This window comes from Eubalaena glacialis, chromosome 7 (assembly GCF_028564815.1).
Source record: "Eubalaena glacialis isolate mEubGla1 chromosome 7, mEubGla1.1.hap2.+ XY, whole genome shotgun sequence".
Taxonomy (NCBI): Eukaryota; Metazoa; Chordata; class Mammalia; order Artiodactyla; family Balaenidae; genus Eubalaena; species Eubalaena glacialis.
This window is the reverse complement of record NC_083722.1, coordinates 94,189,788-94,213,204: the sequence shown is the minus strand read 5'-3', so window position 1 is coordinate 94,213,204 and position 23,417 is coordinate 94,189,788. Positions and strand designations below refer to the sequence as shown.

The 23,417-nt window shown below is 43.5% G+C and overlaps 1 protein-coding gene across 2 annotated transcripts in view; it reads left to right on the top strand.

Moving 5' to 3' along the window:
- PROK2 (prokineticin 2) overlaps positions 1–23,417 on the top strand; it is a 410,257-nt gene that overhangs the window by 279,739 nt on the left and 107,101 nt on the right. Inside the window, exon 3 of one of the 2 annotated variants that reach the window (XR_009701505.1) lies at positions 14,364–14,422. The exons of the other annotated variant lie outside the window; for it this stretch is intronic. The gene's annotated coding sequence lies outside the window, so the exon portion shown is untranslated. Of the gene's footprint in view, positions 1–14,363; positions 14,423–23,417 lie in introns of those variants that run through there. 2 annotated transcript variants of the gene reach the window in all.

Genomic DNA, 23,417 nt, shown 5'->3' with positions numbered 1-23,417 from the left:
TTAAAGAAACCTCCGTACTGTTTTTCATAGTGGCTGCATAGGATCATGTCTTTTTCATCTTTGCATCCCCATTGCCTGTCACAGTATCTGGCACATGGGAGGAACTCATAAATACTGATTCAGTGAATGACCAAATCAGAAAGAACACAGATTCTGGAGGAATAAATTGGGTTGATTAAGTCAGGGAAGGATGTGGAAAGGTAGGGAACCATAGAGTGTATTACTTAGTAATGTATTTACTAGTACCAGTAGATGATTGACTCAGAAGCCAACAGCATGGTTACCCTAATGCTAAACCAACCTAATTTTGGATCTAAGGACTGCTGTGCTTCCTAGGCTAGGAATTATCTAGTCCTAAGCCTGCCATATCCTTACACAAAGCTGAGGTTGAGCGGTGGGGATAAAGGAAGTAGAGATCGGGGCCAAAATGAGAACGTGTAATTCTAAACCAGGAATTCAGAACTTTCTCAAATTCTAAAACCACTGGCTTTACACTTTTTTTGAATGCCAGCCAGGACCAGCCAGCCAGCAAATCCACATTGATCCTCCTTGAGAAGGATACCTGGTTCAGAGATGCAGCAAGATTTTTCTTTTTTCTTCTGAAGAATAATTGTCTTATGTTTCATTTTAATTGATAATTATAGAAAATTTGGAAAACATAGAGTAGAAGAAATTTTTTGACCAACCCCAGTCCCCAAATTCTAAAATAACTACTAAACGCATTTGGCCGTATTTCTTTCTGTAAAAGAATCCCTTTAACTAGAGTTCACTGAGCAGTTGATCCTTTTTAGTTCCTAAATATCTGGTGAAGCCTTCAAGGTTTCTTTTGGAAGAAAATAAATTCTAGGCTTCTATAAAAGATATGATGGAGTAATAGGAAAGACCCTCAATAGGAAGTCTGGTAACCTTGAGTCTAGTCTGCCATCACCTCCACGTGTGACCTCTGCCATGACATTCACCTTGCAGATTTCAGTTTATCCTTGCTTCTCGCACTTCACAGCCATCATTCTTTCTCAACAACCTGCCCTGCAGACTTGAGGTTCCTGTACCAGACACAGAAAAGCAGCCTCACACAGACTGTTGATCCAGCTCTTCCAGTTGCAAAAGGTCAAATCCCTATAATAAATCCCTGATAATATATATCTTCTAAAGGTTCTGCTTTTCAGAGCAAACCCTGATTGACAGAGCAGGAAAGGTGACCACCATATGCATAAAGACTCACCTGTACAAATTTACCACTTAAAGAGTCTTTGATGACCCTTAAGATCCTAATGTAGGTTTCATGATTATTATCTGCCCTCCTCTCTCCAAGAATATAGACTCCCTAAGGATGGGGTTGTTGAGAAACCCCAAAGCATGGGGTTGTATTGGTTTCTTGGGGCTGTCATAACAAAATACCACAAACCGGGTGGCTTAGAACAACAGAAAGCTATCCTCTCACAGTTCTGGAGGCTGGAAGTCTGAAATCAAGGTGTTGGAGGATCCTTCCTTGCCTCTTCTGCTTCTGGTAACCTCAGACATTCCTTGACTTGTGGCAGCATAACTCCAATCTCTGCCTCTATCTTCACATGGCCTTCTCCCTGTGTTTCTGTGTCTTCACATGGCCATTTTCCCTATGTGTCTCTCCCTCTTTCTTATAAGGACACCAGTCATATTGGATTAAGAGCCCACCCCTCTTCAGTATGACGTCTTTTTAACTAATACATGTGCAATGACCCTACATCCAAATAAGATCACATTCTGAGTTACTAGAATAGCTTCACTACTTCAATATATCTTTTTGGGAGGACTCAGTTTAGCCCATAGAAATGGTTGTGATGGTTAATTTTATGTGTCAACTTGGCTGGGCCACGGTGCCCAGATATTTGGTCAAACATTATTCAGGATGTTTCTTTGAAAGTGTTTTTTGGATGAGATTAACATTTAAATTGGTAGACTTTGAATAAAACGGTTTGCCCTCTATAATGTGGGTGAGCCTCGACCAGTCAGTTGAAGGCTTTAATAGAACAAAGATGGACCTCTCCCAAGCAAGAAGGAATTCTGCCAGCAGACTACTTTTGGACATGAACCACAACTCTTCCATGTATTTCTAGCCTGCTGGACTACCCTGCAGGTGTCACAATTGTACCTCCACAACCACATGGACCAATTCCTTAAAATCAATCTGTCTCTATATGTATACACACATCCTGTTGGTTCTGTTTCTCTGGAGAATCTCGACAAATTCAATGGTTAGGAACATGGATTCCGGAGTCATACTGTTGGAAGTCAAATCTCTTTTTCTCCCCTTTACTGCCTGTATAACCTTGGGCACATTAACTTCTCAGAGCCTCAGTTTCTTCATCTTTAGATTGGGATAGTATTCGAACCTACTTTACAGGATACTGTGGGGATTAAGTGGAGTCAATATATATAAAACACTGAGAATCACACCTGGCCCATTATAAGTACTGTGCTAAGCATTAGCTGCCCGGTCAGGGCTCTATCTCCAGCATCTGGAAATAGGAGCACACATAATAGGAGCTGAATAAATATTTGTTGACTGACTTGACTCCTTCTAATGCTCTTCATTAAGTTTCAGGCCAAACATGTTTAGCTCTAAAAATCTTAGACACCGCTAACTCCCTAGTCCTCTTGCACAGTTCCCACCATAAGCAGCTGAACCCAGAGTCCTGGAGTATTATCTAATTTTAGGCACACTTAACAGAGCTACTTCGGCAATCCAAGCTGTGCTCAAGTGCCACACCTGGATACGTGCCATATTCTCTCCTCCTCTCCGCTCTCCCCTCTCCCCTCTCCCCCTCCCACAAGTAGTTAACAGGATATCCAAAATGGCAGCCGTATCCAGCACAAGTGGTGACAGAATAGGTTTAGGTAGATCTTTGCATCTAGAAACATAAAGGGGACAGGTAGACTGCCTCTCCCCAAATACAATTAACTGTGGTGTTTAAACCCTCTCAGAAAGCTCCCCCTTGACCAGGGGCTATGTGGCTTAATTCCACTCCACTAATATTCAACAGTGAAAACTAAACCAATACTATTACCAAACTTGCTCAATCCCCACTTGAAGGTGAAAAGTTAGCCCTCCTACCTGTGCTTCTACAGAACATTACCTACAGGGTGTTTCAGAGCTAATGAGAGCTTAAGGGAAAAAAATGGAATTTGGAAGTCGTCATACAATAAGGAACCCCAGTCCCATAAGTTATCTCCATGGGCGGCTTGCTTAGAAGCTGCATAGGGGTTTCTAATTAAAGGCGTATTAGAAGAAGACATCCATACATTTCAGAGCCAGGCTTAATTTTCTTGTTTGAAAACTGCCAGGGAAAAGAGTGGATTGCAAATACATGAAATATGACAAAATGAGACTTAATGAATTCTAAGTTTATTCACTGAAGTATTTAACTATCCAAGCCATCAAGTGGGGATAATAAATTTGAGTGTGTCATAAGACTGGCCCACTTTAATTCACATTTATAAAATGAGCTATAAATAAAGGGCCAGTGCTTAAGTTTTAGAGATCCATTAACGCATAATTCCTGTGTCTCCATGATGCCAATCACTGGAAGGAAATGAAAGAGCCTTCAGGGATCAGGAGGGAGGTAATGGTCCTGATGCTTGGACCAAAGGGCAGAGGACTAGCCCATGATGATTCAACATCTCTCATCGGGACACTTGCCTCTTTCTTTGTCCCGAAAGTCAAGTTAAAACCTGAGTTAAGCACCTGGGAGGGAAGAGATGGCCCATTTGCCGGGGTCATGAAGGAGAGTTTAATGAAGAAGACACCATTTACAAAGATGAGGGCAGGGCTAAAGGAAATCAACGAAGGATGGTGAAGCACCTGGGGCCCATTTCCCACTGCTAGATCTGAAGGAAACTACTAGAACCACTCTGCTATGGGGTCTCTCAACAACGCACCCTTAGGGAATGTACATGCTTGCGGAGTCAGAGGTCAATAAACTCAGAAACATGCAATATATTTTCAGATATTGATAAGGGCAATGAGGAAAAATAAAGTAGAAAAGGGGGTATAAACAAGTGGTGGAAAGGTAGGGAGAGACCTCCCGAGCGAGGTAGATGGCGAGAGCTTCTCGGGAGTGGTGACATGTGATGTGAGGCCCAAGTCAGAAGGAGCCAGCCAGGAGAGGGCGGAGCATTCCCTGTGCTGAGAACCTGAAGGGGGACCAGCTGGGCATGCTTGAGGGTCAGAGAGAAGCCCCAGGAGGCTGGAATGTGATGAATGAGGAAGTGAAGAGGGAGACAAAGCCTTGTAGACCCTGAGAGGTGTTGGGTTGTATTCTAGCTGCCATGAAGCGTGATTGGCAGGATTTAAGCAAGGGAGGGCGGTGATCTGATTGACATTTTAAGTGACACTCTGGTTGCTGTGAAGGGGATACACGAAACTAGAAGTAACAAGACAGGTTACAAAGCAACTGAGCTGCCTGGTAAGAGATGAAGGTGGCTTGTACCAGGGCAGTAGGACCAGAGACAAAGAGTGGTGATGGGTGTGAGGTCCATCCCATCCACCCACTCTTAGTGCAGTTAGTGGACAAGGGGCCTCCCAGGCTTGAGAAAGTCACTACCTGAGAATAAAAGTAGTTTAAAAAAGTTGGCGGGGGGCATGGTGTCCTAAAGATTCTGTATGCTGCATTTACTAGTTTTGAAATTGGAAGAAGATAAGTTTACGAAAATTTAAAACATCCACTGAAGGAATGAACTCGGGTGGCATAGGGGAGCAGTTGGCTTTAATACGTACATACAGAAGAAGAAAAATCTATAGGGACTTCGGTAGATCATAGGCTCAACATGTAGCGGGAGGTGGCTTTCCCAAAAAGTAATGGAATTTTTGGTTGCACGATTAGAAATATGGTATCTAGAATGAGGAGGGTGATTCTTTGCGCACTTTGAGGGAATGACTATATCTTATCCATGTGTTTGTCCTCCGTTCGTAGGTGCACACTGCCTGGTACCTAAAAAGCTTGGAAAGTATGATGTTGTGATATGATAAGAAATATATTTTTCCCTTGGTTCTTGACACAGAGCTCTTAAATGCTTTGAAATTTCCTGGTGATAGGAACCTCTTTTTTCTAATGAGCTGACTCTCGGTGGGCTCCCAGATGGGGGCTGGTCACCAGAAAGACTAAGCCATGATAAGAAGGTTAGTACTTTCGGACCATATACTCCATCTTCCAGGAAACGGAAAGGGGCTAGAGATTGAGTTCATAATCTATCGTGACTACGTGATGAAGCCTCCATAAAAATCCCCGAACTAGGGGGCTCAGAGGGCTTCCCGGTTGGCGAACACATTCGCATGCCGAGAAGGTATGCACCACAACTCCACGGGAACAAAACGCTCCTCTGATCGAAACCCTCACAGTCTCACCCAGTGTACCTCTTTATCTGGCTGTTCATTTAGATCCTTTAAAATAAACCATATACGTATTTCCCTGAGTTCTATGAGCCATTATAGCAAATTGTTGAACCTGCGGAGGGGTCGTGAGAATCCTTGATTTGTAGCCAGGTCGGACCGTAGCATGGGTGACCTGACAGCCTGCTACCTGCTACTGGTGTCTGAAGTTGGGGGCTGTCTTGTGGGACTGAGCCCTAAACCTGTGGGTTTGTGCTAACACCGGGTAGTCAGGGTCAGCATTGGATTGAATTACTGGACACCTCATTGGTGTCTACAGAGAACTGGAGAAGTGTTTGGTGCAGAAGACGTACACATTTGGTGTCAGAAGTGTTGTGAATAGAGAAACAGTTTTCATTTAAAAGAAGGAGAAGGAAATAATTTTTTTTCAAAACCTGATTTTTTTAAAGCCTGTTCTTAGTGGTGAAGTTGAAAGTCTGTGTAGGTGATATTCTAAGAGGTCATCCATAACCGGGACAATAAGGTGATATGGTAATACAGTCACAAAAAGCACAGAGTATTTTGAAAATGGAACATGATCCGAACAACCATCTAAGAAAAGAAGACTCCAAATCTCATAACATTCACAAGCATTTAGTCCACTTTTGGAGAATAAGGGTTTACCAGGCTTGCTCAGAGCCTGGGTAAAATCTCCCTCAGACTGTCCCATGTTCTTCAAAAAAGCATTCTGAATCTTCATTCGATATCCCAGGTGAACTATCTCTGGGAAAGATGTATCTTTGGTGAGGGGCGCAAAGATTCCAGTTGCTGGAAAAATATATCCCCTCTTCGTAAATTAATTTACACTGGTTTATTTATCAGTCTCTTGAGGGAATGGTAAGGAGGTCAGACCCCCACTTCCAAAGCTGATGAGGTGAAGTCTTTTGACCTGCAAAACCAAGAATGAAAGTTTGAAGTATGGGGGTTCCCCACCTATGAGGTTCTGTCTGGGCGTCCCTTTGGCTTCCCACCATGTGTCAACCTACCTCCTACAAAGGTTACACCTGCCGCTTGGTAGTATGTTAATAGCAGACATTAATCATGTTTTGTACATAAGCCTTTTTGCCAGTTCTTAGCAAATTCATTACCCATCAAAATTGAAAATGCTCTGTATTAGTCATTCCCTATTATCCAAGAGGTTTTAGTTTGTTCCTAATTGCCATAACAAAGTTAGGGTCTTCACTGGAATTCTATTACAACTCCTGAACCAAATTACTGTTGGAAGCTGAACTAGATACTTATATTGGTCAGGCCACTTTCTTTTCAGAGACAGACACACAGTTTAAACCAGCATAAGCTAAGTGGTTCACACAACTAGAAATTCTAGGGATAGTTATAGCTTCAGGCCTGGCTGGATCCAGAGGCTCAAATGGTATCATCAGGGCTTTTCCTCTCTCCCCGTTTCTTAAATGGTTCTCATCATACAGCTGGTGTAGTAAATTTGTTCTGTCGGCTTAGCTAAGCTGGAACTACATTTCCCAGAATTCACTTCTCTGCATAGTTCCTGGTTAGTATGAACCACATAGACTTTTTATATGAGATTTGGATGTGGAACTAGAGCAGCATTCGTATTTCTTTTTATGCTTGGAAGGCCAGTGCAGGTTGCGAGGCGCTGCCATGGCTTGCTCATGCTGTCCCTTACCTGTTCACTCACCTTGTGGGGTTGGGCTCATACAACATGTCCAACCTCTGCTGGATCTTCTTTCACCTTCTGTTCTTACTCCTGGGCCAAGTGCTTGTTCAGCTCCATGAAGGATGCCAGCTTCTCCTCCAGCTTGCTTCCATCATTGAAGTGGGTCGCTTGGAGGTGGGGTGAGACCAGTGTGTATTCTAGTCTCATGACCACATGAATTCCTGCCCATCTTCGCAGAATTCAGTTTATCTTTGCTTCCCCTGCTTCCCGTCCTTCTTCCCTTCTCAACAGCCTGCCCTGCAGACCTCAGCTTCCTGACGCAACACAGAAAGAACACCCTCCCGTAGACTGTTTAAGCACCTTACAATTACAAAAGGCCAAATCACTGTAACAAATCCCCCATGATATGCGTGTTCTACAGGTTCTGCTTTTCTGAGCAAACTCTGATACAACAGGAAAGGCAGCCGCCATATGCATAAAGTCCTCACCCGTACAAATTTAGCACTGAACGAATCTATTATGCTATCTCCAACCAGAAGAAGGTTCCAGGGAGGACTCAGAATAGAGACATTTTGACTCATGTATCCATTCCTGTACCTACCGTTGTTGTTCGGGCACGGTGGGAGGTTCAGCAAAGGCTAAGACTCATTCCCACCTTGGTGGCTGAAGACAAAAGAAGGCAGTAGACCTCACCCAACACATGTAAAAGGTTATCACTGGGGAATAAAGAATGGGGTCCTTGGAAGGAGGAGGAAAGAGTGATGGGCAGGCAAGAGCACATATCCACAACGCCCTTCCTGCCTTCTTGTTTTGGATGGTGCTTCATTTACTTGGAGAAGAAGAAATGAGATATAATTAATTGACAAGTCTAGGCACTGTGCCCAGGCACTGAGCTTAGCACTTCCTATATATTATCTCCTTTTCATCCCCACAATAACTCTATGAGGAAACCGAAGCTCAGAGATGTACAACAACCTGCCCGAGGTCTCCCAGCTGAGGAGGAGAGGGGCTAGAACTTGAACTTGGGTCTGTCTGCCTGCGCTCTTAGCTTTTCCTGCGTTCTGCCCATACACCCAGAAGTTGCATTGCTTGTAATGATAAACACATTCTCTCCCTGTTATGTTTGTCTAACCTTGGTGATTTTGTATGAAGTAGTCAGCCAGCTGAAAAAAACAAAACAAAAACCAAAGTGCTGCTTCTTCCCTCGCTGCAGAAGTAAACAATGCTGTCTGTGGGAAATAGATGGTTCGCTGCTGTGTAATTCTCAACAGTGCTTGGCAAGACAGTTCACGTGTTAGAAACTTTTAGGGGGATGGGCAGAGGGAAGAGTCTTCATTTTAACAACCCAGAAAGGTTGGGACATTTTTAGATGCTGGCAAAGAAAGTTGCCGCTACCTGAATGCAGTTGTGGCATCACTGTATTATTAAGTGTTTAACATACGCAACTTTTTGTGACAATGGAGAAAACTTTCAGATTGTTAGTTCATTAGCGGATTTTGAGATGAAGTGGAGAAGAACAGAGGTTTAAGTTCTAACACTGTGTGTATTCTGTGGAGTAGAATTGAGTAAGAGCTCAGAGGTAAAGTGGGCAGTCTGTATGTTTGAGGAAAGGCAGAGGGTGGTTTCTGCTTCTCTGAACCACTGAAGGTTCCAGAGGACTCGGTCCTTTCTAGGAAGCTTAAGATCCGGTCCCTTTGCGTAACAAAGGGGCAGAGGTGCTTATAACCCAAAGTTCTTTTCTGCATAACCAAGAATATTAGTTGAACACCTCACCTGAAAGATGTTCGGAATTATTTAATGCACCAAATAGATGTCTGACTATACGTCTCAGCTGGGATTTGCAACTCTTTCAACCTGAAGAAGTTGAATTGGAAAGGTCCAGACAGAAAGTCCTGGAAGGTTAGGGGGCCTTTCCTTCTCTACTCAGTTCTCCTCTGCACATGTAGCTGGAGAAGCCAGGCAGACCTGGGCTGAGGCTTCGTTGCAGCTATTTGAGCAATAAAATGATGCCACACTCTTACAAGTGCCCTGTAATCTAAAACAAATTCTGCGTGACTGTGGTGTTTTCCTGTCATGGGTCATAACCTTCTCTGGGAACATAAACTCCGAGTTATAGATCAAGCACTCTTTAGCTGCTTCACACACTCACCAGGGTTTTGGAGCCCCTCAACTCCTTTTGTGTTTACTGGAGAGAAATTGTCATTGAGAGCATGCAGTTATTTGGGTTTAGGCTAATCTAAAAAAAAAAAAAAGAGGAGGAGCTCGAGAAATCGCATGTTACAGAATATTCTTTTACACACGAAGGCAGAACAGAAGAGCAGACGGGAAGCACTGCTCCTGGGTCCTGCGTCCCCACAGGGGCCTTGATCCACAGTGTGATCTCCTCAGTTCCTGTTGGCCCAGGAGCAGACTTGAGACAACAATCTGAATGCAAGGAGTTGATTTGAGAGATGGTTTCAGGAAGCACTGATTGGCGAGCCAAGGAGTAAGCCTGGGAAAGGAAGGAAGCCGATAAAGGGTGTGTTAGCAAGCAAGCATGTGGGTCAGCGGAGCTGAATCCCCCTGGGACAGGGGGTGCCCGTGGAGAGCACCCCGTGTCCCTCCATCACTCACTGGTTGAGGGCTGCTCCTGATATTTTTTTTGGCACTTCTGGCCTGCCACGGGACAACTCAAGACCTTGGTGCTAGAAAATCTCTCAAATAAGAAAATGCAAATGGTGGCAATGGGTGGCCTGCAAGGTCCCCTGCGTTGGTCGGGTGTAGGGCCATGGGTGGCCATGGCAGTGACCACTGCTGAGACTGCTGTTGTGGGGAGGAGGGGAGCCTCCATCTTGCTCACCCACCTCTTCTGTGGCCATCGCGCTGGCCCCTCATTCCTCTCTTGGCCGTAGACAGAGGCCGATTCTGCCCGAACCCTACAGAGACCCTCTGAGAAGTTCTCTTTCCGAGCCTCGCTGGGGACAGACAATTAATTATTCACCAACAACTTAGTTCTGCTGATAACGGTCTCCTTGGCAACCTAAGGCCAAGTGCAACAGAAACAAAATACACTGAAAAAATATATGAGTATGAAGAAACATGTAAAGGCTCTTCCTTAACCTTTTCCCAAAAAATGCCTTTAAGTAATATATGGTTTTTGAACAGTAATTAAACATAACAGATTTTCCAGCCATGTATCAAGAAGTCCTTACCAAATCCATCCCTCGTAGCTCTAGATCCATCTCAGGGATGCGTGTTTCTAGGAGACAGGCACAGATGCTCCCTTCCTACTGAGGTGCCTACTTCTTTTTATAACAAATGATGCACTGCCACGTGATGGCCCCCAAAGAGCCCTGCACTGCTAATGACAAGCCTTGACTACCTTCAGCAACAGTACACACTTGCTGTGTGACCTTGGGCATGTCACTTACCCTCTCTGGGCCTCAGTGGTCTCATCTTTGAAAACCATAAACTGATGCCATGCTCTTACAGGTGTCTCTCTAATCTAAAATAAATTCTGCGTGACTGGTGTTTTTCTGCCTTGGGTCAGACCCTTCTCTGGGAATGTTTACTGGGGGGAAACTGTCATTCTTTCTCCTTCCCCCACCCACACTTCCTTCTGCTGCAGTGCCGTGAAGAGAGCAAGGTTCCAAGCCCAGCTCTTCCCCTCTGCTGGCTGTGTGATTTGGACAAGTCAGCTAACCTCCCAGAACCTCTGTTTCTGCATCTGAAAGATGGGCTGGACAATTGTACTGACATCTTAGAGTTATTGGAAACATTTAAAGGAGATAATCTTTGTAAAGCTACTCAGAAAATACTGCTTTCAAGAGAAAGAAAAGGATTTTAGTTTCTCGGGATTCTCTCCTTTTTTCCCTCTCTCCTCTGTCTCCCCACACCGGCTCTCAGGAGTCGGTCTCCTGGGATTCCAGGAATTTTTAAAGTCTCCTCTAGTGATTCTCAAACCTCTAGAGTTCAATTTGAGGATATTATTACAGTTATTTTTTGTTTCTTATTACCAAAGGAAGACAGGCTCACTATAGAAGGGAGAAAGTGAAAAAACAAAGACAGAAAGGTATAGAGATAAGGAGGTGAAGGGCACATAATCCTACAGCCCAAAGACAACCGTGGTGAGTAGGCATATTTTTCTGTTTATCGTTTTTCAGAGGGATGGCGGTACATGGTTAAGCCCACATACCATACAGATTTCTGTGTCCTGCCTCTCACCTTTAACCTTATCATGTAGCCATTTTACTCTCTGTCATAAAAACTTCTTGATGATGGTCTATTATGAGTAGGTGTTATAATTTACTTATCCATCGCTCCATTGTTGGATATTTAAAATGTTTCTGTATTTTCCCCGTTAAAATAACCCATGGGACTCATCACAAATCTCCCAGCTTGCTCTCTTTTTTTGGTCCCCTTCAAGCCGTCCATGGCAACCATGTCACAGGCATTTCTATGAAGACATCTCCCCCAAACCCAGCCCAGTTGTAGAAGCAAATTCACTGCATCTGCTTCGCTGCTGCCTCTGCTGTGCCCTGCGGCAGGTTCCCTCGGCTCTGGGCAAGCTCTCCTGCCCCTGCAAGTGGACTACTCGTAGCTTTTGCTTCTTTCCTGTCCAGCAAGTATTGGCAATGCCCTTCTGGAATTCAGCACAACTGCCTGGGCCAGAGGTGGGCATATGAGTCAGGCCTGGCCCATCGTGGTACCTCATCCAACCAGCAAAGGTGATTGGTCCAAGGAGTAGTGGCAGCAACTTGGAGGCCCAATCAGCATCCTTCCCTGAGATAAACGACGGATGCTGTGAGGTAAAGATGACAAGGGGCAGCTGTGTCAGCCGGGAGCAGCAGTGCCGTCTTCCCACTGCATGGAGGAGGCCTTGCGAAACAGCAGCCTGAGAGAGCGCAGAAAGCAGAGGCAGCCAGTGCGAGAGAGGGGGCAGGGCGCACCAGCTCTAACCACGAGTCCTCCCTGTGGCACGCCTGCCTTAGGTGTGGGTGCCGATCACCGGGTCCTTCCCTGCTGCCTGAGCCAACACCTTCCCTCTCTGCTTACAGCAGTTTGAGTTAGGGTTCGGCTCCTTACTCAAGGAGTCCTGACTGCTACACCTCTCAGAGCAGCCCTCCTAGAGGCTGTTAAATAGACACTGTGACATCTTTCAGGAGAGTTCAAACTCAGGTGTCCATAGGACTTGGCAACAGCTGCCCATTCCTCTTTCTGTACTTCCTCAGGAAAAAAAAAAAAAAAAAAAAAAAGAGGAAACTACATAAATGAATCAGGAACCCCAGAATTCCCCTGCACCAAACCAAACGTCTCCCCATCAGCGCAGGCTCATGGTGACAGGGTGTTTCAGCCACAGTGAAGAACGGTGCCCCAGACAATAGACAAGATGGGCCCAGAAAACGTGAGCCTGACTTCAGAGAACTCACTGAAATACCGGAGAGAGGAGAGAAGACAATCAGAAGCAGAGATTTTTTTTTTTTTCCATATACGCATCCTCATTTTTAAAGTGTGAGTTTCTCAACCCTTTGCTTTTAGACTGCTGTTAACCTTTTTCGTCACTGGATAAGAAGGAAATAAAGGGCTATTTTTGGAGGCATGATGCATAGGAAAATTCTCTGAAACTGTTTCTCATCCTCTCCATTCAAAATGAGGCATGTGGCTCTGAAAGGTTACTTGGGGTGTGAGAAACTGGCTTTGCAAGAGCTGGGCTGACATCAAGAAATGCTTCACATGTGTGAAAAACTTTTGGGAAATCGCTTTTGTTTTTGTTTTGCCAAGTGGATTCATGCAGGAAAGACCGGTTCAAACAGAAATCCCCTCAGCGGGACCTGTCTTATGTCTGGGAAGCGTAGGGGACATTCTAGACATACTCTGCATCAAAATCCCTGCAGGTGTTGGAATACAGTTCAGCTTTCTTGCCTGCCCCACTGGGCTCTCTGGATGATTCTGAAAAGGCTTATCCACAGTCTGCCCACCAGCCACGTAGTGTGACTTGAAGGCCTCCAGAGGGTCCCCTTCTTCCCATATGATCCCATCTACCTTCCAGCATTGAAAGTTTCAACCAAGTTAATCCTTATCTACTGCCTGCAAATACCTAACCTATAAAGATCTCTCATGAACTCTTTTTAAAATGCAAATGTTTTAGGGGAGGAAAAGCATGTTTTGGCTAGTCATGAAATTCTTAGAGTCAGGAAACCCAAACCTCGTTGAGTCCTGCCTGTGAGGTTTTTCGTATATCACACCCCTTAGTGCCGTCTTGCATTGTCCCCAGCTGGCAGAGGGCAAAACCGATGCCCAGTGACGTGAAATGACTTGCCTAAAGTCTCAGAGCTTGGGAAGTGGCCCAGGTGTGATTTGGGTATAGGACCACCTGACCCCAAAGCTCTTTTCTTTGCAGACTGACAGCTGGTCCCTGCAGAAAGGGGGACAGAACTGGCCAGTGTTGCCGTGCGGGATTACGAGGAGGTGGCTTCTAAGTAGAGGGTGATGCCTGGGTTGGGCAGGCCTGGGAAAGGGAGGAGGCCAGGAGAACTGGGCGTGTGTTGAGCCCCACTGAGCAAGGGGGAGATGGAGAGCCAGGCCCCCTGCCTTCGCTCCTTGGCCCTGGGCCACTGTGGGTTGGCCAAGACACAAGCCTGGCTGTTGTACCCAGAGCCATCACAGCACTGGTACCACTGGGCGCCCAGTGATGGCCCGCTGCTGTTGGCAAGAGCATAGCTGTGTTTTACGTTTTATTGCTCTTCTCCCATTGGCACATGCTAGACTCTCTTTTTCTTTTCCCTTAATCAAAGATAGCTCCTGTTCACGAAACCCTCTGCCTGAGGCACCCTGCTAGCTGGACTATTGTTTTTTTTGGCTTCCAGGTACTGGCAGGGACCCAAAATGGCATATTTCTGGTTGAGTAGTTAGAAAGACCTACCTCTCATTTAGCATGGGCATGCTACTATCCGCCTCATAATGTTGTGTCGTGAGAGTTATGTGCAGCACACAAGCCCTCATGCATAGTGTGAATGCTTGCTGGCGTGATGACATTGTCTTGTTGGTAACCAGAAACTGGCATTTTCTCATGGACTTCTGGCTCTTCCCCAATCAGATGAGTAAGGAACTCCCCTCTCTGGATCATAGTTAAAGTGGTTGCCCTTCCCTGACTGGCATCCGGGAATTCTAGGAAGTGTGGCTGCTTATTTATTTGTCTGAGTTGTCGAAACTGAAATGATAGAAGGAATCACACAAACTGTTGAAGTCTCAGGGCCACTTCTGCAGGCGTATTCTCAGTCCCCGAGAGCACTTTTTCTCTCCATTCATTTGACCTCTCCTTCTTTCCTCAACCCACTTTTCCCAAAGGGCTCTGAACTGTGGCATGGAGCATGATGACGGAACTGGCCGTGAACCAGAAATACAACTCACTCATAAATGTTTCACCAGGGGAAGGGGAGCAAGTGGAAGGCTCTTCACATCATTCTGGAAGCACCACGAACACTCATTCTCAGCTGCAATGCACAGCAACAGAAAGCTGCCTTTCCTAACCACAGCTCACAACATCTTTTCTTATTGTTTTAATCAGACCACCAGTCCATGCGTGTATTCTCCCAGTAAATAAAAATGAAACTGTCCAGATAAAGCTAGTATCTCTTTGACCAGTCCTTATAAAAAAAAACCAGACCCACACCACCCCTGAGGTTACCACCATTATTTTTGTCTGCATCTTTTATATGCTTTTCTGTGTCTTTCTATACATATGTGTGGAGACATTGAAAATATGTAGATTGCTGTGTCTATTATTTATCTATTTATGCAACCAATTATCCCAAACTTAGCAGTTAAAACAACAAGCGTCATTATCTGCCAGTTTCTGGGTCAGGAAGATGGGGAGGAGCTTAGCTGGGTATTTCTGGCTCCGAGTGTCTCATTAAGTGGCAGTCAAGCTTGTTGGCAGTCAGGTTGGGTTTATCTGAGAGTCAGACTTGGACAGAAGACCGACATTCAAGCCCACTCACGTGGTTGTTGGCAGGCGCCATTCCTCTGCTACCAAGGCTTCCTCACAGGGCTGCCTTATGACATGGGAGCTGGATTCCCCCAGGGCGAGAAATCCAAGAGAGAATGAAGCGAGCACCCAAGATGGAAGCCCAGTCTTTTGTAACCTAATCTCAGAAATGATATCTCATCACTTCCCCCATATTCTATTCATTAAGCAAGTCCGTAAATCCAAGGGGAAGAGGTTCTTTTTGAGGGGGAGAGATTGTCAGGAGGTGGAGATCACTGGGGGCCATTTTTGAGGCTGCCTACCACTGTACGCTTACTTAAAATGTATCACATTGTACCTGACTCTATATATGTTAGTACATATATCTCAACTCTATTTAAAGATAGCATAGTTCATGGCATAGATCAGTGTTTCTCAACCCTGATTTTTTTTTTTTAAACAATACTGATGCACATATTACAGACTCCATACCTGGCAATAAGGATTCTACTGTTTCTCAGTTGAGAATCACCATAAATCTTCTTAAAAGCTTGCCAGATGTTTTTAGGGTACAGTCAAGGTTGAGAACTAGTGGTATAGATATACTACAGCTTATTTATCTTTTTTTTTTTTTTACCCATATTGATGGCCATCTGGTTTTTTTTTTTCTCTTTTTCTGCTATTGCAAGGAAGGCCCATTTTTCTTCCCCTTGAAGACAGTGTGGATCAAATCATTCATTCCACACATGTTTACTGAGCGCCTCTTATGAGCCAGGTGCTGTTCTAGACAGAGCCCTGCCCTCAGGGAGCTCATATCCTTATAGGAAGAGACATTCAATGCACAATAAATTGAATGCATAAATTAATTATAAACCATGTTAGAAGGTGATAATCAAAATGGAAGAAAGCTAAAACAAATCATGGTAAGGGAGTTTGGGGGTGTGAGAGCTGGTAAGGGGGCAAGATATAGCACCGAACAGAGGTCTCTGGGGACTTCTCACTAAGAAGGCATTTTTGGTTGAATTCTGCCACCCTCACACCCAAGAGAGATATGTGGAAATCCTAGTCGCCAGTACCTCAGACTTTGATCTTCACAGAGGTCATCTAGTTAAAATGAAATCATTAGCGTGAGGTTTAATCCAATATGACTGGTGTCCTTATAAAAAGGAGAAATTTGGGCACAGAGACATCACACAGAGGGAAGATTAGATGAAGAGAGACACAGGGAGAAGATGGCCATCTACAAGCCAAGGGATGCCCGAGGCTACCAGAACCTAAGAGACAGATCTGGAGCAGATACCTCCCTAGCATCTTCAGAGGGAGCCTGGCCCTACCAACACCTTGATTTCGGACTTCTGGCCTCCAGAGCTGTGAGACAATACATTTGTATTGTTCTAAGCCACCCAGTTTGTTGTACTTTGTTATGGCCACCCTAAGAAACTGATGCAAAAGGTGAGAGCTGAGCTAAGCCTCGAGTAGAATCACGTAGATTCACCTGCCCCTAGAATTTATGGGACCCGAGACAAGAGTTCAGATGGAGGCTCACATACCATATATCCAAATACTTCAAAGTTACAAATGAAGCTTATAATCTATTAACTAAGCAAGGTTTTATCTTTCTACCTTAAAATTTACTTTCATCTTGACCAAAAGACTTTCCAGAGTACTCAGAATTCTACAGCTGTAGAAGAGGCCCAGGTACATGCAAGCAGAAGAGGCCCAGGCCCATGGCTCTGTCTGCTTCTCTTCCTACCACAGCTTACCACAAACAGGTGCCCTTTGTGGCCTAGAGGCTCACATGGTGGCCAGGGTGGATCTAGGGAAGAGGCCTGCACAGGCCCTGGATGTGGGCTTGGAGTCATCCAGAGGCGACCCCAGAGTCCAAGCTACCCAGAGCATGATCTCCAGGGGTTCCCGCCTCCAGGTGGGCACCATTCCTGACACTGCAGGGTCCTCACTCCGTGGCAGAGCTCCCCCGCGTAGTGCAGGAACCAGTGCCACGACATGTGAAAGGAACTGAGAGTAAACACTGAGAGATTTGCATAGCAGTTTGACTTGCTGTGACAGTCAAGTGTTTACAGGCACTGAAATTTGAATTTCATATCTCATATTTTCACATATCACAGATATTCTTTTTTTTTTTTTTTAAGTTTTGTTCCCCAACGATTAAAAAAATGTAAAAACCATTCTTACCTTGTGGTCCGTAGCGAAACAGAGGCCAGCTGGATCACCCACCTCTGGTGCAGGAGATAGAGGGGAGGGTTGCTGGAGAAATGTCCTCGAATAGGGGAGAGGAGATGGAACCCAGTGTGCCTATGGAGGGACTGGTTTATACTGGAGCATGGACTCTTTATCTGCGATAGCAGGAAAAGGAAGCGGAAAAAAACAGGACTTTGGTGACTGAAATATTTTGGTTCGAATCCTCTTTTGAACTTTTAAAGCTGTTTGCTTTCAGAAAAGCACATACATTCTCCAAGCTGATATCCTTTCTGTAAAAGAGGTGCATAATATTTATCCCGTAGACTAGGAGACTGAGAAAATATACACTCAATATGTTCATTTTTCTTCTCACTCTTAGCTTCAGTGATGCAATGATCCAATTCAATGATTAAATTTTTTTGTTGCTTCTAAATTTTTGAAAGAGAAATGCCTCTTTTACAACAATGGATTTTACTCTTGCTTTGGACCTTGCTCTCCCCTCTCCCCATGCGCAAACACACAATAATCCTAAGGACCCTCTTCTTGGGAAAATGCATGTATGTATGTTCCCCAAGCCATTTCAGGCAACTCACTGATGCCCTCAAAGCCTAGGTTGAGTTCAAACCCCAAGTTAAGGAATCCTGACTTACAAGCTAACCAAGGTTCTGGAAGTCATGTTTTTCTTTCAACATTGCCCTTGAGTTCTTTTGGAAGAAAAGAGCTACATGCATGCACAATGATTATTGTAATCACACATACTGTTACACTGATTCCAAACAGCACACCATGGAGTTCTATTCAGAAGACTAGAGAAAAGGGCAGAGAAGCTCCAAGGAATAAGGGAGAGGGTGGGTGTCACTCAACTCCATGCCTTTCAAAGCCATTCTACTGGGGATCCACTCCCATTTCTAGTCCTCTCTGTGACCCAGCTACACTATCTTCCAGTGAAAAAGAGGAGTAGATAATGCTTTGTGGAAATCCATCAGTTCTTTGATTATATACCCTTTGGGGGTTACACCATGAATAGAAACTTCTAGTAAAAAATTGTATCTTTTCTACAACGAACAAAGCTTCCTTTCCATTGGCCCAGCAGTATCAGTATCTAGCACCCAAAATGTGATTCTCCTAAATCTCTTGCACAGCACTTATAAAACATGCAAATAAATATCAAGACATAGAAGAGAAAATATGAGGTGTTTCCTCAAACAGATACTGAAAGCGAAGGACAAGTCATATTCTAAAAAATCTTAATTTTCTTCCAAATATTTACATTAGCAGGGAAGACACTTTGTCAATTCTAATCCTTTCATAAACTGTAAGTTGGAATATTTCTTAATGGAATGTCACCACAGGAGGCCAGCTCAGGTCTTGGCTGGAAGACTTTCCTGGAATATTTTATTTCCCTTGGAATTTACAGTACTGTCTGGTTGAATCTAACATGACATTCTAACAATTGGAGCATTGTATTAGGTACAGTGAAGCAGAAAATTCACCCTGTTCTGCTTCCCATTCCTCCCTCCTTTGCCCTTGTGAAAATTTCCCACTGTCTTATCCCACTGAAGCAAAGTGTTCGGGAGAAGACCAATGTCACATCTAATTCAGTCAACAGTCCCATAAAAGGTAGGTCTTTAATACCTAGAATAAATCTTCCATTCATTCAACAAATAGTTTCTTTCAGCAGTAGCTCCAGGGTTTAAAACATGCATTGTTGACTTACCACAGTTTAGCTTCAAATTACATTATACCACTTCTCATACAGTGTAAAAGCATCACAACGTTATATGTCTGTTTCCCCCTCCTAACCTTTGTGCTATTGTCATACATTCTACTTACACATATGTTATAACATCCATGATATTTTGTTCTTTTTGCTGGTCAGTTATGTTTTAAAGAAGTTAGAAATGAAGGCAGAAGGTTTATTTAATGGTATTTATCATTTAAAATGTTCTTGATTTCTTTGTGTAGATTTAGATTTTCATTTGTTATTTTTCTTCTCTTAAAGAACTTCTGTTAATATGTCTTGTGAAGTTCTGCTGGTGATGAATTTTGTTAGCTCTGTTAGTCTGATAATGAGTTTGTTTCTCCAGTTTTGAAGGATATTTTCACTGGACATAGAATTCTAGTTAGATTGTTTTTTTTCAGTACTTTAAAGATGCCATTCCAATATTTTGGCCCACATTGGGTTTTTTTTTTTTGTTTTTTGTTTTGACAAGTCAGCCATAATTTGTATGATTGTTTTTCTGTATATAAATTGTCTTTTTTCTTTGACTGCTTCTAAAATTTTATTTTCATCATTGTTTTACAGCAAGTTTCTCATGATACGCCTTAGTGTGTATTTCTTTTTGTTTATCCCACCTGAGATTGGTTGAGCTTCTTGAATCTATGAGTTTATATCTTTCATCTAATTTGTAAAGATTTTGCCTTACATTTCTTAAAATACTTTTTCTGCCCATCTGTCACTATCTTCTCCTTCAGGAACCAAGAAATAAATGTTAGACTTGGTATCATCCTACAGGTATTAAAGCTCTGTTCAGTTACTTTTTCAGCTTCTTTCTCCATATGCTTCAGTTTTATTAGTTTCTTTGAGTTTCCTGATATTTTCTTCCATAGTGTCTCATCTGTTAATGCCATCCAGTGAATTTTTCATGTTGAATACTGTATTTTTCAGTTTTTAGATATTATTTTAGTTCTTTTTTATAGTTTCTATTTCTGTATTAAGACTCACTATCTATTCCCTCATAATGTTTATATTTTCCTTTAATATCCTTGACTGCATTTATAATCGTGGTTTTTAAAAGTCTTGTCTCCTGATTCCATCACCTCTATCTTTTCTAGCCTATTTCAATTATTGACTGATTTTTCTTCCTTCACGTTTTCCTGCTTTTTCATGTGTCTAATAATATTTTATCGTGTGCTAGACATTGTGGATGATCCAGTGTTGAATGTCTGGATTTTGTGGTCTTCCTTTAAATAACGTTGCATTTTGTCTGGAAGGCAGTTAACTTCCTTATGGATCAGCTTGATCCTTTGACTCTTGTTTTTAATATTTGTTAGGGAAGGTCTAGTATATTCTTAATTCTGAATGATAGTAACCCTTCCCCTGATGCATGGTCTTTCTTGTGTGTCAACTGAGTGCCCAGAATTTTCAAAGTGATTTCTCCACTTACACTTAAAAAACTATCTCTCAGTTCTGTTCAAGCTCCAGAATCTCAATTCAACTCATAAGTACGCAGTATTTGTTCTTTGCCTTCTCTCAAGGATGCTTGTCCTGCACACAGGCCACTTGGTATTCACCCAAAGATTCTAGGAGATCCTTGTGCAGATTTCTGAAGCGCCTTTGTATTATTTCCATCTCTCTACAACTCTGCCCTGTCAGTTCTGGCCATGTTATCAGCCCTAACTCCAGTCTGCTTGGTGAAATTGACATTGTCTGCTTCAGTTTTCCCTCCCTGCACCATGATCTGGAAAGAGTTTCAAAGCAAAAATCCTGGGCAAGTGAAAGGGATCACCTCATGCATTTGAAAGACAGGTTATAATGTAACCAAGTCTCCAACCAAGTTGTGCCATACACATTAGACATATTATTTAAATATTTATTAACAAGCAGGCCTGAAAGTGTTTATACAAAAATTTTTTGCAAGCTGGATGAGTCGTCAGTCTCTGCCCTTTTAACCTCACCTTTCTTGGAAGGTTCACGTGAAGCAGGTGTGATGCTAATCTAGAGACAGCATCAAGAGACCAAGCCTCTGGTATCATCCTAAGTGTACACACTACAGGGCTCACTGGACTTTATACCCTATTCACCTAAGGACAGACGGCTGTCTCTCCAGGCCCCGGCCTAGCCACATATCTTGAATACCACTGATTTACTTAATAAGAACCCATTTATCATATCTAATATGTTAATTTAACACCCCTAATTTTACCAACGAAAATACGTTTCTCATGTTTTATCAAAGACTCTTCCATTTAAGGATTGTCAGTGCCTGGAATTGGGCCTTTGTGACTTAAAGCAAGCTGCATGCCCCTGGTGTATAAATTCCTCATTTTGGCAGCAGTCTTCCCTAGCACGTGGCTTAAGCCAACACAGAGTATCTCACTGTCTGTGCTAAAGTGTTGAAACGTCCCATAGTCCTGTCCATAACAAAGAGCTGTCATGAGAAAAAACTAAAATCTGTGCCCTCTAGGGTCAGATGCTTTTGGACTGAAGGGGAACGTAAGAATCTGGGAAATCTTCTCTCACAGGGATAATCTGGCTTCAAAGGCTGTTTTTCCCTTCAAAATCTGATTTTTCATATTAGAGACCAGCATTACTGCAGTGCTTCTCTGTCTGTTCTAAGAGGACTAGCACAGAGGTCTCAGGGCTGCATTCCAGGGGATTAAGGCCTCCATGTTCTCTGGGTCAGAGCCTGTTACAAGGCCAGCGCAGATTCAAAAGGTGGGGAAGTCAATTTGATAGGAAGAGCTTCAGAGACTTTTTGGACATGTTTCAGCTACCACAAGATAAGTGCTGTGAAGACAAGGAGCAGGGTTTTATGGAAGTGTCAGAGGAATTGGCAGAATCTCATTTGACTGAAGGCTGAGCTCTACCTGCCCACCCACCCCCAAACTGAAGTCTGAGGTGAGATCTCAAGAGTGAAGAGGCATTAACTAGGAGGTGGGTAGAGTTTAGACAGCAGGACCATTGTGTATAAAGACCTGTGGCAGGTGATACATTCCATCAATGTGAAGAATGCAAGAAAACCTTCATTTGCAAGGGGATGAGTCTGGAAATCTCATGGAATTGTGAAAGGATAATTCTTTGTCAATAAGTGTGGTGAAAAGAGCACTGAACTCAACCTTCAGGCAACCAGGAGTCCCTTCCAACTCAGGAACTCAGTGGCTGCATCCTCTAATGGGAAAATGGTAGACTAAAAGGGCCACAGAATCATCTAGTGCTGCGTTTCCAAAAAGTTTTCTGAACACTGTCAATGAAGTGGTCCTTTGGTCTAAAATGTTTGGGAAACACCTAATTAAATGAGTTGATTGCTGGACTTCTTGGAGACTTTAATAAGCTCATAGGTATTAGGACCAATGTGTGCTGATACGTGTTTAACAACAAGCTCTCTGAGAAAAAAATACAGCCCTGATTTTGAGCATTTGCCAATTTCTGGAGTATAGATACTCCTGCTCTGACTGATGTGACGCTACCACCATGACGTCACTGAATGCATAGCTGGTTCACAGAATTCCTGAAAATTTAACCATCAGCTAGCCCAAGCCAGCTCCAGTACACCTCTGTTGGGACTCTCAGAGGCAGAGAGGATGGAGGTTTGCCCAAGACTTCATGGCTACAACACCCTTTTCATGGGATATCTAAAAGGATGAATACTTTGTAGACACATGTTAGGAAATTCTGGTTTGGTTATTTTCTAAGTAGGGAAACTGAGAAGCTAAGTGTCTTGCCCAAGAACTCAGATCCAAACACAAATTAAGCTCATCTGAGCCTCAGTTCTGTAGCAAAAGTTTAATGTTCCTCCTTCTTTAAAAGCTGTTCTAGATTCAAAACTGCCGTTTTCTCACCATGTACCGTGGCAGGTACTCTGTTAAACAATTAACAAGTGTCATCACATCTGACGCTTCCAACACCCTGTGAGATGTGTAATTTTATTATCCCCATTTTACAGATGAAAAAACTGGGGTGCAGAGATGTTAGATAACTCTACCAAATGAAGCAGAGACATGGTTTGCTGCGAGATACCTTGCTCGCATTTAGAGACCTTGGTGCCATACTGCTGTATACCATGGTCAGGTACAATAGAGCAAGAATAAGGCTTGTAATCTTCCTTTTCAACAAGAACAGTGTCAGTCAGCCCTTCCTTGTTCTGATCGTTAAGCCAAAACATCTCCATGGGCCAGCTTTAGGTAGCGTGCAAGCCAGCAGCCCAATAACCCCACCGGCATTTACTGATGGGTGATGTTATAAACTCAATGTATGTGTTCCCACAAAATTAATACGCTGAAGCCCTAACCCCCAATGTGATGGTATTTGGGGATAAGACTTTGGGAAGTAATTAGGTATAGATGATGTCATGAGGGTGGGGCTATCATGATGGGATTAGTGCCCTTCTCAGAAAAGACACCAGAAAGCTCACTCGCTCTGTGCACACATGAAGAGGAGGTCACGTAAGCACATGGCAAGATGATGGCTGAGTACAAGTCAAGAGAAGAAGCCTCGGAATGAAATGTCCCTTGCC